Below are 17,199 nucleotides of genomic sequence, written 5' to 3' on the forward strand. Positions count from 1 at the left end.
TTTCTCAATCTGATCACTGACCAGACTCTGGATGCAGATGGTTAGTGGCATGAGCTCGAGAGTCTAATGTTTTAAATTCTTGCAGCGCTGATAAGAACAGGTCCACATGTTGCTGATAGTACTGTCACACATTGTAAATGCTGTCAGGCAAGGTGAATGCAGCACAAGACCTCAGCTCACCGCAGAAGCATTGCAGAGGGCTATTTTTAAAAGAATAGCTTTATTGTGCTTCCCAGTGATGGTTAACAAGTTCAGGTTTAACTGTGTGGTGGCTTAAAAGGGTCACAGTGAGGTCATGGTCTGTGAAAGCTACCTTTGCATCTGTGACTTTCTTCAAAGTTTCATGTTTTTTTCTGCCTCTTCCGTTCCGGACTGTCTTTTTTGGACCGTAGCAGCACACTGTGCTCCCATGGACACGCATGACATCGCCACAAAGCCATCACCACAACTTATGGTGCTCAGACATGAGGCCCTTTCCGGCTTTTGCCCCATTATCATCCTAATGAAAAGCCTGAATGCCTTTGTGGTTGGATGGAGAGTAGGGGCGGGAGCGGTATGGCTGGGAGGACCATAAACCCTCTCTGTGGACCCAGTGAATTCTGGTCATTGAGATGCTGCACAGTGCCTGTCCTATTGGCATCCAGTGCTGCTACTGTCACACTAACTAACTGCCTGCCAAGCTGTGTTAACGTGCTCCTCCAAAGCTCAGGAAGCCCTTTTCTTTACCACGCCACTGCCTCCACCACTGCTGCTGAGGAAAGTGAAAATGGGAGAGGGGGCGGTGAAACTGAGTGTCTGGTGAGGACAGTTGAGGATAAACTGTTGGGTCTGAAGTAGAGGCACTAACAGTCTCTAGCTTCCTGTCTCGAGAGGCTGTTGATCTAGAGGTCACTCAGTATGAAGCTTAAAATGACCACATGTGCTTCCGTTCGCAGTCACATGCGCCTCATGATGACCTATCGTGCTCTTGAATCCTGGCTCGCTTGAGGTAGAATGATTTCATTTAGATGGCATCATATGGCAGGCAGCATGAGCATGCTCGCTGGGGCACATGTGGATGGATGTGCATTCAGGGAAAAAAAAAAGAAAGAGTCCTACACGAGCTTGTGCAGTCAGCTGAGCTCAACCAGCAGTAGCGGCAGCCGCTACAGGCGGGCTAGACTAGTCCTCCGAGAGCGACGCCTCCACATCCCATGTGAGACAGCTTAACTGTGGTCACCTGAGCTCTCGCTACAGCCACCCCCCCCCCTCCCTCCCCTCACAGCCAATAAGCACCGCTCAACACCCAGGCTGCTCGCTGCACAAAAGGCCTAATTCTCATTCAGTGGAGACACACACACAGATACATTCACTCTAAAGAGAAAGCAGCGCTGATGCTCCTGTGACATGTCTGGCCCGCTCTTCTGCGTATCCTTACGCGATGGAAGCATGTGAGGAATGCACGCTGGCTCGTCTAGAATGTCAGGCACGTCTGCTGAGGAGGAAGTGGGGCGAGGGAGGAGGGGGGGACGCTGTGCTGACACATGTTGAGCTGACTTTGAATGGTTGTCCTGCCCAGATAGTGGAGATAGGCCCAGTCTCAGCTGACTTGCTGGCTGACTCTCAGGCGCAGCTGCCACAACTGTAGACCTCAGTCACAATGAGGGCCTTTCTGTCCGCATGCCTTTGCGCGCAGAGCGGCCTTTGATACAGGAAGTCCAGTATCTAAACTCTCTTTTATTATGCAGTCGCTCAATAAGAGCACTGTGCGACTTTAACGCTAGATATGACATAGATATTAAGCATATGAGCAGCCAGTCTGTGCTGCAACTTTAATAAGAGCGACAGATGAGGTACTCAGCACTCGGCGCGATTAGGGAAGCAGGGGGATGATGGGAAGAGGCTGTGAAGTCGTGCCACGGTGCGTCTTGCCACATCCTTTCGGACAATGCAGAGGCCGGTTTGACTTTGAAGGGTCCAGGTCGTGCTTTGAGTGCACAGACTTTTGCAGTGGCCAGATGAGAGAACTCACTTTGCCCTGCTAGACTCGCACACAAACACACACACACATGCACATGTACAGAAGGCTGCCTAGATCAAAGGGCCGCTGTCCTCTTTGGCAGCCTGACGAGTGATCCTTTCAGAGCTGCCCACACAGGAGCCTCTTGTAATGCCGAGCCAGCTTTATTAGAGTTTTGAGTACAAGGGAAAAGAGTTTTTTTTTTTTTTTTTTCAAACATACTCAGACTCATATAATCAATACATGCACATTCTGTTGCTGTGAGGCCCAACGTGCCACAGCTCTAAATAAAAATTCCACTTCCTCAAGAGGCTTTAACAGATTTTTCTAAATGTACTCTTGAGCAGAGCCATGATTTAATTGCCCATTCAGGTAGAAGTATTGGGTTCAGGTCAGCGCCGCTCAGTCAATAGGGCTTCTGCTCTGAGGACAGGAGATCCTCAGCCCAGCCAGTAATGAAGCTGCCCCCTGCTTGGATGGGTCTGGTCCCTTTACCCAGAGGTAGTAGTGTGTCTGTGTGTGTCGACTAACAAGAAAGGAAAAAAGGAAGTGGCATACTGAACCCTAACACACATTGGCACAGGGTTTTCCTAGAGGCGGGGGACTTGGAGTTCTTAACCAAACCAAAGCAGCACACTAAATAATTTAGATTCATTAGGCTACTCAGCTTCGCAAACACTCTCATCCATGCACTTCAAGCATACCCACTGTGTTTTAGTGAGCTTTCTACTTCACCCTATTAAAGCTGAGATGTTTGCCTTTTTTTAAAAGCAGTTTCTTGTAAACGTAGAGGGGTGTTAAGGTTTGGCCTGCTTTATGAGCGAGATTAATGAGCGCTGGCATATACTGGCCTAGAAACTATCAAGGTATTAATACCTCCAGGTTTATAGCTCAGGCTCCTGCGGAACAAAGTCAGGCTCGATAACGGTTTCAATAGCCCTGCACCCAATTTTCAGGTAATAATCCCGTGTTGTCTTGAGTGTCTGCCAGCAAGGTGAACTTGGCAGGAAGATTTGTTCACGCGGAAATAATAAAAGCGGAGATGTCTAATTGAGTGTTACGGATAATGGCTCTGCTTTGACAAACAAAATGCACCTGCTTACAAGCTTTTTTTTTTTTTTATAGCTGACAGAAAAAGGTAGAAGTTATAATTTGAAGTTGTGATCACGACTGGTAATGGCATTTTTATTTCTCTGTTACTCAAAATAACGTTGCGTAGTGCACTCCTTTATTGCGCGTTTTTAATATAAAGCTTTCTCTGCAATGATTCACAAAGCAAATGTGGATTTCATGCTCATTGCCTCGCCGTTATTGAGGTGCTTATTTACAAAATTCAAATAATAACATACTATTTTATTGCTTTGGGGCCGAGCTACAACTCTAAGGCCGTTATTGCAAAGATTGTGCATCTCTGTCATCACCTGGTTTAACCTAACAGCATGTTTAGCTGACAGAATAGCATCTTTTTTAAGAAGCAAAACTGTGTAAATGTGAGACCTGGAAGAAATACATCCTTTTTAAATGTGTGCTTAGTGTATTTATTCTTACTTCTCCCACTTCCTGTGTACATTTCTCTTGTTTTTCTATACATGATCTCCCTTTCCCAACTTCATTTTTGGTCACATTCATCAGACTTGCAAAATAGATGACCCCAGGACTATCGGTGGAATTAAAAATGAAATAAACACAATGCCAGTATTGTTAAATGACCTCACAGAAACATAAAACTTCAAAAGTCATGCGTCTTTCTGGCTTCAAATTGTTACCGTCCTACTCGAATAAAGTTTAAATCAATATCGAATGCAATAAACTAAAACCACTCAACTCTCAACAGACACATGAGTAATGGAGGCAGCCTCCTCCGGCTGATATGATGTCTATTGACGCGAGATGTTAACATAGTAAGAAGACAGTGATAGTTCAATTACTGTAAAAGCTTAGAGGAATCTCAATTCACGACTGTGTCTCTCCACTCTAACCTGGGGCCCTCTCCGAGGAGGCAGCGGCTGCTGACGTGATGACTTAAAGGACTCTGCGGGGTTTAAAGGCTTAATGAAGCTCCCAGCTTTCTCCAGCAGGCTGTGGCAGCTATTAAGCAGAGAACCGTTCACTCTCGTCTTGTCTGCGCCGCCACGTCCCTCTCTCCGTACAGTCAGCACGCCAGATTGCTCCCACACTCACACTTGCAAACATTTTTCAAAGGCAGAAGGAGAACAGTCTGCGCAGATTTTGTCATTGTTTTGTTTTTTATGATCATCCACCGGTTATCCTGAGAACAATATGAGAGATTCCTCGTAGTGGTTTAGCTTGAATGAATTTTGCCATTCAAATTATGCTTTAGTGGTCAGGAGACATTTGTGAATCGCAACAACTCGAGCGTCGGCCTCACTATAACGCGGCTCTGATTACCAAAACTACAGCGTCTCCATGTATGTAAACACTCCGGGGAGGCTGCCTCATCCTTTCTCACATCCATGTTCTTGGGCTTGACAGCTAATGGTCTTTCTAAATGGCCTATTGCTGAGTCATTATGTAATTGTGTAATCAGATTTCACACGTTCCAGAGCTCAAATCTAATACGCATGTCTCGGTGTTCGCTGAGATTTTGCGTTCACCAGTATATGCCTGCAACCCGGGATTTCAAAAAAAGTAATCATAGAATAGATTTGTATGTATTTCATGTCTCTTCACGTGCGAGCCACACGTGTAGAAATGGTCTCAAGTGAGAGGTTGGCCGCACAGCCTCGGCGTGGAGCTGATATCTCCACACGTGTGCGTGCGTCTACTGAGGCAGACATGGAGAGGATGGTGGTGTCAGCTTGTAGCAGTTAAAGCCAGGGGAGCTGTTTTCTGTCTAATATAGATTGCCTTCTTGGCTGACATCCTCCCACCCTCTTCTCCTCTCGCGCCGAATCTGCCTCCCTCTCTCAATTTCTCTCATGATCGATCCCCCTCCCTCTCCTCTCGCTATCTTGCCTCGCATCTCCTCCTCCCTCACACCATCTGACAGTTTCCATTTATCTTCCCATATCTCTTTATCTCTCCCTCGCTTATTGCTCTCCTCTCTGAGAATTACTGGTCACCCTCATAACTGTCTTAAAAAAAACATTAATGAAAGGCTAAGGTACTTATTTTTACAGCTCTAGCGCACTTAAAAGCACTCTTTCTCACTGCCTCCTCTGTGAGTTAGTGTACATGTTTCGGTGTTTAGTCCGAGCCGCCTGTGGAAACGAGTAGAAAAGAAACGGAGGAGCATGCCATTAAAATTCCCATTGCTCTGTGGTAAGCAGCTAAATCTATGCTGAACAATGTCACGCTGATACGTCACTCCTGTCTGCCTGCCGGCACATTCTGAGATAGGGAATTGGGGAAGGGGGCAGGGAAGGGCAGCCGCTTTTCCTGCCTTATGGGAGCAGACCGGCCCCTCGGCTGTCTGTCAAACTGCCCATGGCGAATGCTTCCCAGAAACCTCCGGGAGGGTTCTGGAGTAGGTGGTGTTCTCCACAAGCAAGGGTGGTGAAAAGGTCCTCCCTTCAGCGGGGTCATGGAGTAAGGCTGACTGTCCCCCAGCGGAGGACTGGTCCCTGCACGAGGAGGGGGGTGGGATTAGAGGCAGGCCAGCAGGGGCTCACTCTCCACAGCTTTGATCAGCAGCAGCACAGCCTAATACCAGGCAACATCTGCAACCCTCAGCATTAAAGAGGCCCAAAAATTCCGATTAGGGAGCACACGGCCTGCTTGCCGGCTAGTATACAGGACAGAACTGTGTCAATTCCTGGATGGGAGTTTTTTTAAATACCGCCGCTCCAGTGGTGCTCACACTGATTTGTTTTACAAAGCTGGAGTCTCTAGAGAGGTTATTTTGCATTATGTTTAAAATTCCGATCGTAGCGTTTCATCTCCTTGAAACGCGCATTTGGTAATTACAAAAGGATAAAATCAGTTAGGTTTTGGGCCAGCTGTTTTATTTGTTGGAGATCTTGTTTTTTTTAACATAGGCACCCTACTGCACTGCAGAAACAGGCTGAACAGATGTAGTGTTAGGCCAGCAGTATTACATGAATGGAATTCAGAGCGTTACCAAACTGTCCCCAAATCTTTGTTTGTGTCATCTGGACGTGGCTAGATAAGTTGTGTTTGGGTGGAGCTGAGCTTGTTTCTATGGACTCTGCTCAAACAGAGCGAAGGGGCAGAGTTGTTGATATGAATTGACCTAGTTTAAAGTTCATCACTCTCAAAAATGCTGAAGTGCAGGAATAGTACTTCCTCATCAGCAAGTGTTTCTTTGAAAGGGAACAGAGGGACATAGATGTACAGGAACAACTATGCACAATTATATACTGCACAGGTGCCACACTTTGATTATTCTATTAGACATTGCAATTAATATATATCTACATTTTAATCATTTTTCAGCATTATCTTACATACTAGCTCCTTCGGTACACCTGTGCAGTCTTATGCAACACAGTAGGCCTGCTGTAGACCAGTGGTGGTGCTGTATTGGAGGAATTGGAAGAATGAATTTATATAATTTCCTTTAGTAAAGATTGAAATGCCGCAATGTCAGTTCATTCCTTTGGTTTTCTGGCTAGTACCTTTGCTGTTTGGATTGGTTTAAAAGCTCCGTTTCCACTTCTCAAAAAACTCTCATGATAACATCTGTATGCTGACCTAATTATCGAATTTAGCTGGTGAACAGAAATAGAGCGTTGGCATCTTAAGAGTCAGCTATATACTGTAGGAGTTGGTGGAGACCAAAAACGGAGCTAAAAGAGAATGAATATTGGTTTTCCATTCATCAGCTGTACAAACAAATGCTTATTTTGCTCTGCATCTGCTTGGTGTGTAAATAGAAAACTGTTTGCTAGCAAGTTAGCCATGTCAACCATAAAGGTTAATATGTCAGCAGTGTTGTTTTCACTGACTTCAGGTGGCTATACAATCAGTTATTTAGGAGGAAGGGATCCTTTCAGCAAGTTATTTTCTCACGAATAGATTACTACAACAGATATGTTAATGTGTAAGCAACTTTTATTGCTGCTGGCCAAATTGGTGTTCCTTATAACAACTTTATATACTGCTGGTTTCGTATGTAAGATCCTTACCTTTTAAGTACAGCACAAAGTACAGAGTACAGTATTTATCTTATATATGGTGTGGAAATACTCCAAGTACAAGCTCCTCAAAATTGTACATTGCTGATTCCAAAAATGTTGAAAGGAAATAAAAACATAATGTAGTAATTTCCAAACAACATGTGTTTACTCACAATGTGTTTTATGAAGTGTTAATGATCCTTTGTAGAAATATTCTTTATAGAGTCTGACTGATAATTGATATTTGGGGCTGACTTCTGATATTAATATATCAGAACAGTATTATCTACAAAAAAGTTTTCATATTGGTACATTTTGGACCACATATACACTGATACCAGTATACCTGTGATAGGTCATTATCAGCTGTTAATGTAGGCCAACTGATATATTGGTCACACACACTAATCCTTTTTTTTGTTATCAACTTTTTATTGTTTAACATGGGTAATATACAAACACAACAAACACAACACAGCACAACACAACAATTAACCCCACCCCCCTACACCTGGCAGGAGCCCAGTCACCTTATAATTGGCCTCGGTTGGTCAATATGGAGGAGAAAATAAAGGAATTACAAAGGAAAAAACAAGTACATGACAGCTATTTTGAATTGGAAGATAGCTGCATGGTATTATTTGGGGTCTATGAATAAAGAAGATATTTGACTTTGACAGTAAAGAAAGCCCAGGCACTAGTGGTGGATTGACTGGCATTATGCTTTCTGGTTTCTGTTTTTCCCCGTCTGTCGTTGCTCCGTCCCAACTTGCTTGAAAAATGTTGCTGGCATCACATTGATAATAAGCAGATACTTACATATATATATATATATATATATATATAATACAGGATTTTTTAAAGTTCTAAAGGTACAATTTTTGTATTATTTTTTTTCTCAAAAATAAACTTTATTACAAATTGGACCTTTAACAATAAGCTTTATTGTCCAAAATGACATGCAGTGAAACGGTAAACTTCAGTAAGTATAAATCAGCCCAAGCCTCTTTTTGTGCATTATAATAAAATGTTTTCATATCCGCACATGTTGAACAACAAACAGTATATGCCAATACCGCTGTATATATCGGATTAAAGGTTTTACATATGCAATGTTTTGGAATGCATTGTTTCCAGCTGTGTTTCTAATATTCTCTGCTGAAACAAAACATTTTTACTACATAAACGCATGTTTAATGCAGGATTATTCTATTGAATTGTGTTAAATTACAATTGTTAAATTGTTTGGCCGGTAAAGGCTGAGGCTTGTCAAACTAACAGTCCATTTCTCAGCCCAGAGAGACCGAGGGGAGACACATCACTGCATGTGCATGTGCCAGTCTCAATCATTAACATGGCAATTTGCTTGTCTCTTGCTGTTAGCTGGGCAGTTTGATAATCACCCAGGCCCTGGAAAAAAAAACTGTGGCGCTGTCAGCTGCTCTCACTTTCTCTGCCTGTGTCCTTCACCTTTGCATTTGATCCTGTTTTTGCTTGCGTGTGGTTATTATTTGCGGGGCCGGTCTGTAGTTTCTGTTTCATTTGCGGCGTCTTTTCTCATGAATACAGTCGTTTCGACTGCCACCCAGTTCTTTTCTGGCTCTCACCACTTCCAAGTCCCTGTGGTTAAAGACTTCCCCTCTTTGGTTCTTTTTTTTTTTTTTTCTCACTATCCTCTCTCTCTCTCTCTGCCCCTCTCTTTCTCTCTCACTGCCCTCCCGCCACCCAGCACCCCCTCACCACCACCACCGCCTCCCCCCCCTCTCTCCTCTCAGTGCCACTGTGTTCACATGGCCCCTGCATGTGACATGAAGCTGAGCCAAAACACCCCGGATGCCCGCTTCAGCCCTCCGCTGTTCCAGACCTTGTTAAATTTTAAACAAAACAAAAGAAAAGGAAAGGAGGGAGGAGTGGGGTGGGGGTTGGGGGGAGAAAAGTGAGCACGTGGGGCCAGGGGAATGTGCAACAACATCACAATCTCATTCATTCACTCGTTGCTGTCCCTGTGTGCATCATCGGGAGAGAGAGAGCAGCCCTTTAATTCTCACTCTCACTCTCGCTCCCACTCTTGTTGTGTGAAAGCCTCCCTCCTTTCTCTCTCTGCTCCTGAACCAGACCGATTGTAGCTTTAACCACAGATCTGGGGTCTGATTACTTTGTGGCCTGTCCGTCTGTGGGATTAAAGAGCAACTGACTCTGTAGCCGCTGTCTTCATGGACAGCTTCCCTCTCAATTACCCCGAGGCAACTGCGGCCCATCAGATGCATTCTAGCCGGACTAGAAATAATAACAGCCACTGTTTACCTTTTATTATTGCTTGTGCTCTTTCCTTGTATGAATCTCCTTATTGCTCTCCTTCTTTTTCACTATCAAAGGAATGCCACAACATGGCAGCTTTTAATATAAAGTCTCCCAGACCAGCTTGGATGCCTGCAACATCCCAGTGGCTCGCCGCCAGATTTAGCTAAGCTACCAAAGGCCTTCATAGCTTCTGATAATGAAAGGCATTAGAGGTTAAGTACAAACAATAACAACGATGTGCTTATCTATGTGTCAGTGGCGTACCCTCAGGGAAACACAAGGAAACTGAAAGTGGTCCGACTGCCTTTCATTGTGGATTAGCGGCTAATAGTTCCAATCAGCGCGGCAAAAATTATGTCATCGCCAACCATGCGCTGCTCACATAAAGACAGTTTCTTGGCATCATGCATAATGCATTATGATAGATGAGACGCTGGAATTCAGCTGGGCCAAATTTGTTGGCAAACTGCAACTAACAGCATGCATTGTTACAGAGCCGTTGTTTGCAGTGATTAAGTCACTTTCAATTGAGCCAACTGATTAAACTCACTGGCTGTTTTATGTGTTTAAGCTTTGGTGTGTTTGTGATATCAAATGGCACAAATACGTCCCTTTAATATCCTCGTTTGTGAGCAAAACATGTTCAGACAGCAGCCTCGAGCAGGCTGCAGATTTCGGCCCAATATATTATATATTACAGTACAGTACACTGCTCTGGCATTCACCCCGTCTCTTGCTCACTCCACTGCTATTCTTGTGCCGCATCCATGAAAATGTTGCTGCCGCCTACTTAAATCTGCTTTTCTCTACTCAGGAATCTGTCTACACGTTGATTGGTAGCACATGCTCAGTGCATACATAGGACATAAAACCACATCTGTTCACTGGGAAAAACAAACGGTGACATGTCATCTTTTCAAAACTCAGACTTCTTAAAATCCTCGAAAACACATGAATGTAGAATTGCTACCGTACTAATAATGCTACTGATACAAGTAAAATAATTAAGCATTGTTTGAAAATCAATGAATCAATTTATTCTTTAAAAAATCTGCAGAATTATAATAATGTAAACCAAAAACAAGTAAAATAAAAATTAAAAATTAAATAATCATGTCAACATATCTGTTTGTTGTGTCATAGCGTCAGATAACATTAAATAATCATGATCAAAACATACAGTCAGTTAATATGAACAGCTAGTAAATAAATGTGACAGTATACTTTGATCGCTGTGGATAAGGACTTCTATAAACATTATTTTTTGCAATTGTATTACAGTAACTTAGATGTAATGATAAAGGCTTTGAGTGTCTGGAAAGTTTTGGTTAAGGCACCTTAAAAGTGCTTGAAATTTACTCTTAAGCTTAAGCTTAAAAAGCTGTAAGAACCTTGGTCTGAAAATCTGATAACCATTTTGTTTTATACAGACAGGAAAGAAAGTGTAATATTTCTTTATCACCGACATGTAAAGTCACATTGTTGCACCTTTGACTCACACAACCTTTATCATAACAAAGAGGATGAACAAATAAAGGAATTTGCCTTTTTCTGATGCTCCTATAATTGTGATTTTTACTTTTTATCTCAGTAATTTAGCTCTCGGAATCGATGCTTGAATCCCTCTGGGTTTTCAGTGTTAGCAGTCAGAGCGGTGTAATGCACACTTAACACAGCTCATAAATCAGAAAGTAGCTTATTTATGCTGTGTTAAATCTCGCCAAATGTCATAGTCTAACATCTCACCCAGTGCTGCGACACAAACAGTCCGCCTTATTATCTTTTGCAGTTTTGCCCTTTTGTGACCTTTTTAAATTTTCTCCCTCTAATGGACATCCATGCTGGCCTTCAGCAGAGTCTCCATTAACACCTCAGTTTTTGAGTGTCAACATGAGATTAAACTCTATAATTAAATTGGAAATCTAGCAAAATTAGTATTGGGCCTTGGTGAAATACAGACGTAATTATGCTAGTATTTTTTACTTTTTGTCAGTCAAAACTTAATACAGCATGGTTGATTCTGGTGACATTAAAATAAAGTTAAACTCGCATTAGACAACTTTTTAGCTACTACTTATCATTCTGAAATAAATACTGATTGCACCGTGTAATTGCTGTAGAAAAATTACATCATGCGTGTATAGATTAGTTCCCTAATGGCCTCAGTTTCACCTTGTTGTTTGGTCAGCCACCAGTCCGTATTTTTTCAGCAAAAATGAAGGACGCATTACTGCACAAACAAAGCGAGTCTGCCATCGTGCAACCAAAACGGGAAAAGGCACGGATTTCCGTGGTCGCTATCCCCAGGTAACGGTGAAATAACTCCAAAAGAAAAAGAACCCATGTGAAGGAGGAGGCAAAGATGCTGAAGAGGGAGAGTGATAGAAACTTTGGTAAAACAAGTAAACGGATGAGCTTCGGTGTTGTGTCAAAGTCTCTTCCCCCCTTGATATGTGTCCCCGCTACCAGTGAGACTCGAGAAACCAACGTTTTTTCTGCCTTTTCGTAGCACTGAAATTGGGGTCAAATTGGGATTTTTCACTGTTGTGTTTTTGCTTTGGACAGTAGCTGGGATGCTAGCGGTAGTCATGTTGCTAACACTGTGTTTGCGACAGCGACACCAACAGTAATGCCGCAAGGAAATGCGAAAAGGGGGAAAAGCTGTCTATTTCTCCTTTAAAAGTACTTCAAGTTGAGTGGCTCTTTTCACAGAGGATGTTGTATTGTGAGGGTAAAGTTCACTCTCCCCTGTATATTATTATTGATTTTGGACTTAGTTGCTATATAGCTTCAGTGGTCTGTCGGAGTTACTAAAAGAGAACTTATGATGCTGGTATTGAGGAAAAAGACACTCCGGGAAGCACTTTTTGATTAAAGGCAATATTGACCATGACTATGATCTTGTCGAGAGGGACCATGAGAACGAGGGGAGCGAAAGGAGTTTTAGGGTGAGGGTGGCGAGTTCTGAATGTAAAATGTCCCCGCTTTCGTTTCTATCAGCGACAGACATTATTAATGCAGTGGTACAAATGAACAGGGAAACCCAGGGTGACAAACAGGCGGGAGTCCCTGCAAGCTAATTAATCACTGACATACACATAAACACAGTCACACACACACACACACACACACACACACAAACTCACGTGCTGATGCGTGCTCACTCCACCACATTCAGCTCTAACCTTTTTGCACGACATCAAACCTTCACTGGCTCACCAATTAGCGTTCTCATCGCGCCTCTTTATCCTCGCTATCAGAGGGAGGTGTTGTCAGCCCGCTCCTTTATCGCAGCTCTCCCTTCATCCTCGGCTCTCACATTTCACCCTCCCCTGATGCACTTCCCAGGGGGGTTGAATGCTAGGTGGGTAAGCCTAAACCTCTTCGTCTGGGAGGGGGTTATTGTACTGGTGCTTAAGACGACAATGCCTCACTCCCATCTCTTTCTCACTCTCTTTAAGCCCCTCATACTGCGCAAGGCGCTGCACTTTTATCAAGGCTGTATAGAGTGCTGCAGAGACAGGCTACTGCTGTATGCAGGCCATTAGCAACTGCTGAGTGACAGAATGCGGAGGCTGAAGTGACACAGTGACGCTGCTGATGAGCAACCGGTGTCCTGAATTATGAGATGATATGTGTGTTTGAGAAACTTCTCACACTATGTTTATAAATGTTAAAAGAAATATGGGAGGCATTATCATCATCCTGTTCTGATCTCACCAGTTGGATGGCTTTAGCCATCTCTTCTTGACTGTTCTTGCTATGTATGACAGAATATGGCAATTAAGGTCAGATTTGTAAGAAAGGTGATTTTTGAGTCTCATTCCGAACTCATCAAATGGTTACGCTTGGGAATGGCGACTGACTCAAACTACAATCCCAAAGCCTCGGTATTAAATGAATTTGGAAGGATACTCAAAAATGGACCTTTAAACTAGAGGGGGCAGACTATTGTTTATTGGTGATTGCTCAATAATTGACAACCATTTGTTCTATACATTGATGTATCTTACGAGGCAGATGGGTGGATGTAGATCCATCTTGCCAGGCTTAAAGCTATGCGCTTGTGGATGAACCAGAGTGGTTCGGACCAGTCAGCGTCCAATGAGGAACTACTGGCAGCTTCGAAGTTTAGGACTGACTGTTGGTTTGAAAACAACAATGGCGGCTTCAAAAGAGGTCAGCATAGATGTTACTATAGCATCTGTTATATCAGAACTGGAGAGTATTTCAGCAGTGAACAGCACTGAAGGCTTTTCTCAATGGAAGAAATGTTTTCGCTCTTCTACCAACTGGCTTCAACCCGATTAGTTGAATTTGACAGATTGTTTGTCCAATCACCTGCCAAGTATTTTTTAGCCCACCCTTTACCAAACACTTTCTAAGGACGACTACCCAGATGGTTCTGTGTAGCAAACCATCTGGCGTGTCAGGTTACAAATTGACAGAAAGTAGTGAAAAATGCCAATCACCATTACCCAAAACCCAAAGTGATGTATTTAATTTGCAGAGCATATTTGCAGAATTCAATGCTATAAAAAAGCAAAATAAGATTGGAGAGACTGGGACCAGCCATGTCATCATGCCATGAGAAGTAGTAGTCATTCGTAGAGGACTGTCATGTGCATCTACAACTTTGTTAAAAACCTTGCACTGTAGCACACTACCCTTTTTGGGCTAGTGTGCTATATTACAATTTTCACCAACTGGGGCTATAGAATTGAATTGATATGGGAAGTTATGAGGCAGGGGGAAGTCTAACGCTATCATGTTGCATAATTGGTAGTGTTGGATGCAGCAATTTGGAATGTGATCTTTAGAAAGAGGATATTTCCTTTTCTTGCAAGTTCCCCGACTTTATGCAAGTACAATATAGAAACACTGGAGTAACTCGACCAAATAACTGAAATAATAATCTAAAAAAATATTATAATTGTCAATTATTTTCTTTTTATTTTCCCTTAAATCCACAAATCCATTAATTGACTAGTCGTTTTGGCGCTGAACTTGTGTTGCACTGATCGATGAAGCGAAGAATGATGGTCAAATATAATGGAGCTCATATTGGGGATTTATGTCTAAGCTCATTCCTTGTTTTAAAGCTCCCCCAGGCAGAAAATCCATTACAACGTTGCCATACATTGTTTGTCGTCCTCCTGGATTTGCCTTAATTGCATCTTCACGACGCGCCTGCCTTCGTGCCATTGTGCATGCATCGCCCGTGATCAGGCCTGATTATGTGTTCTCATGTGTTACTGAGAGAGCTGTAGGACTGACGGCGACTGCTGCATCATTCATGAGTGTGTGCCACCCTGTGCCTGGACTGCAGTGACCCGTAGCTGTCAACAGCGTATCCTTGAGCGTGATGGCACAGGCTGTGCTGAGGACACACTGCAGGGACCGCTGGCATGTGGCGGGCTGTGGGTGGGGCCAGTGGGGATGGGTGTGCCATGCAGTCTGGGGCATAGAGAGGAAGCTGCAAACACAGAGGAGAGCCGAGTAGGACTCTAATATTAATGCATTACGCTATCTGTCCCTTTTTTAGAAGTTCTCCTTTCACTTCTCTTCCTCTTTGGGGAGGGCTGAGAGAATGAACAGCTACAGAGCAGAAAGCCTGAGCCTCTGTGTGCTACCTAAGGACACTTAAGCAGGATGGACCTCTCCCTGACATATTTCAAAAGGAGGCTGGGGCTCTGTAAGGGTGGGAAGAAAGTGAGGTCAGATCGTGAGTAAGCTTGGCTAGAAATGGTGATTCCCTGCCAGGGCTGACACATAAAACCACTCATACTTTCAATCAGGACAGAAGAAAGCAGGGAGAGAAGAGAGTGTGAACGACAGCTGGAGATATTTAAGCCTGACGTTATACATCCCGTTCAGGAATGGGAAATGGAGGATGATAAGTAGGAAGAACGAGAAATTTCAGTTCAGCTGAGACCTTCCTTGCCCTCTGAAACGCTAAAATATGCACACATAATTGAAACCTCTCCGGTCATAACCTATGGGTGTGTGCGCGGGCTAGCAAGACAGAGACACGTTACATAACTGCATAACCCCCGCTCTCCTGCCAGTTTACTATCGCACAACAGTAACTCAGTTCACACGTGTGCAGGCTTGCTTTATTTTGTGTGTGAAAGTGCAGGCTCCCGTTTGTTTCTCACGCATTCATGACCTGCTGGTAATTCATTATTTCCCAACATGGAATAATAGCCTTCCTCTTCCACACTGATGAACACGCTCTATCATGCATTTTAACTCAATCTACATGAAACAGCATTACATAAACACTGGGAGGGTTTGACGGAGAATACATCTGACCTTTTGCTGGCAAGATATGAGGCGCCCGCTGGAAGTGAGCGAGACATCAAGAGTCTTTTCTGAGCTGTTAGTCATGAAAAAAGGGAGAAACAACGAACATTATCACCATTTTAAATCAGCTTGGCACTGTGTGATGCAAGCTATTGTCAGGAAGCTTACTTGTTTCCTTGTTCCTCAGTAAATAGTTTAGATTCTCTTGTAGCGTCTGTGCTGGTGAAGCTTTCGCTTTTGTTTAAAGGAATCTAAAACTATAGGACGCCGTGTCTGGCTTTCCTCTTTAAAGGATGATTCCGGCATATTCAAACTCTAGTCTTATTTTGGTGGATATGACCATCAGTTGCGATATTATAATCGCCAAGTTATATTCTAAGATTCAGGAAAGAGATGACATGGGTGAAAACGAGTCCGACAAGGCAAGAAACATTTTTCCATATCCTGTGATCTGTTTGAAGAGGGGCTGATCATTGTGATTATTTTGTTAGATACTACACAAATTATGTGCAGTGTGCCACCGCTGATCTTCCGAGTTTTGTCCAGTGCGTGCACGATTCATTTCCTGTGAATCCCTTTAACACGTGCATATCATTTGAATCCAGCCTTGGAATGGCGGACCCCGCCACTGACAATGCAATCTACGGCATTCAGAGGTGACTGATGATGTGAATACATTTAACGGCTATAACAGAATACATGCAAGCCATAAATAGTATCAACAATTGGATTTTATTTGATTAAAATCTAAAGGATTTTGATACATATTTTGATAAGAAACAATGGCGAACAGAACAATGAACACCCAAACCGTCCATTGCAATCATGCTTCACAGCTCACGGATTGTGTTCTTCGTTGATTTTTGATTGTGCACTCACACAGATTACATACATTACCATTTTTAATGATTAAAATGATGGCCAAAACTCTAAGACTCACGCTGTAATAGACTGTAATTATCCTTCAGCGTCCATTCATGCATCATCTGACACAATTATACATTTTAAAATTTTGTCAGCACAAGAGGATGCAGTAAGTTGTCTGTTTTTTGGCGGTCTTGATATAGAAATTTACATCTGACTGAGATTAGTTTGTCTCACCCTTGCAGCTTTTTCGTCTCATGAGTCTTTCTGCCTGAGGTGACAGGAAATGTCTGTGGTGGAGTCCTTTTCTGTCTGTGTATCCATATATTTGTCTAGATATACAGCATATGTTTCTATATCTCTGCCATCTCTGTATGGCCTCATATTGTTTTCTCATTCCTTTCCATTCTATACATTCTCTGTACGTCCACCCCCCTCCCTCTCTACACCAGCATAGCTCCCAGTATTCACGCTTGTGCTGCAACACGCATCGATGGACCCTCGTTATTTTTTTCCTCTGTGCATTTATTTATGTATTTTATATACGCGTTCACCCACAAACATACTAAATAATTCATTTGGGCGCTCTGCACACTTTCACAGCCAGCCTCACAATCATAGTCAGATTTA

At 43.1% G+C, this 17,199-nt stretch overlaps 1 protein-coding gene across 1 annotated transcript in view; it reads left to right on the forward strand.

Moving 5' to 3' along the window:
- phlpp1 (PH domain and leucine rich repeat protein phosphatase 1) overlaps nt 1-17,199 on the forward strand; it is a 48,491-nt gene that overhangs the window by 2,397 nt on the left and 28,895 nt on the right. The gene's annotated exons all lie outside the window — the stretch shown is intronic.

This window comes from Pagrus pagrus (assembly GCF_965226575.1).
Source record: "Pagrus pagrus genome assembly, chromosome: 12".
Taxonomy (NCBI): Eukaryota; Metazoa; Chordata; class Actinopteri; order Spariformes; family Sparidae; genus Pagrus; species Pagrus pagrus.